Source organism: Nerophis ophidion, linkage group LG08 (assembly GCF_033978795.1).
Source record: "Nerophis ophidion isolate RoL-2023_Sa linkage group LG08, RoL_Noph_v1.0, whole genome shotgun sequence".
Lineage (NCBI taxonomy): Eukaryota > Metazoa > Chordata > Actinopteri > Syngnathiformes > Syngnathidae > Nerophis > Nerophis ophidion.
In genome coordinates this window covers 68,694,923-68,696,001 of record NC_084618.1, presented here as the reverse complement: position 1 = coordinate 68,696,001, position 1,079 = coordinate 68,694,923, and the positions used below count along the sequence as shown (strand labels likewise).

Here is a 1,079-nt window from a genome sequence, read left to right as displayed (position 1 = left end):
TTGTTATTAATCAAAAATACCTTTTCCCTTTAATTCACAAAATCAATAAAATATTAAACATTTAAAATGTCACTTCCCCCCCGCAAATGTAAAAACATACATCCCAATAAATATTGCAAACACTTCATATCCTCGCGTAACAGTGAACTTCCAAAGATGTGCAAACCGATTGTGCGTAATTAACCCAAGGTGTTGTGTAAAAAGTCTCTCGCCAAATTGTGAATCACGTGAAAAAGCTACCAGGTGTAAAAAAAAAAAAACGGGGGGGTTAGTTCGAGGAGGGGATTGGTCTGGGTACCCCGGGGCCCTGCTTGGGTCCCCGCCCGGGCGCGGGGATGTAGCCTGTCCCTTCGTTCCAGTAGTCCAGATCTCCGTGCCTGAAACTGAAAGACAACATTCATTTTTGCCTGACGCCACAAAGGTCACGGTCCAGTACCAGATGGACTACAGTAGGGTTTTGTCGTACCCGTTGATGGGAGCCGAGTTGGTCGGTGGATTGTCGAGCTGGAAATGAGAGGAAGGGACTTGAGTCATTTCAGAGGTCTGTGGAAATGTATTTGGCAGACTATAAACCTTAATTTCACAAAAATCGACAGTGTGCCTAATAGCCTGGTGCGCCTGATGTACAGAATAACCTTGAACTGATTTTAATTCGGTACATGGTGTATTGACAAATGTGACCAGTAGATGGCAGTCACACATAAGAGATACGTCCTAGTCAGGGGTTCCATGGGCTATGTACCTCAACAGGCCTGGATCCAGAATGCCACGCTGAAGGACAACATTTTGTTTGGCCTGGAGAGGAAAGAGAGTTGGTACCACCGTGTGGTTGAGGCCTGTGCTCTGTTGCCGGATCTGGAAGTAGTACCAGCTGGGGATGCGGCGGAAATCGGTGAAAAGGTACAAACCCGATTCTGTATTGTTGTATATCTGTTGGTCCTGCCAAGAAGACGCCAAAAAGGAATCGTCGAACAAAAAGTTTAATTTGTTTCAGCGAGCGTCAGACTAGAGCTGCAGCTCCAGGAGAAAGAGTACGAGTCTGATCACTCTTGTCTTCTTGGACAACTGTCCTTAAATAC

At 45.7% G+C, this 1,079-nt stretch overlaps 1 pseudogene; it reads right to left on the bottom strand.

Annotated features, from left to right (window-relative positions):
• The window catches only part of LOC133558301 (disintegrin and metalloproteinase domain-containing protein 9-like), a 53,058-nt pseudogene continuing 51,979 nt past the window's right edge, over positions 1-1,079 (bottom strand).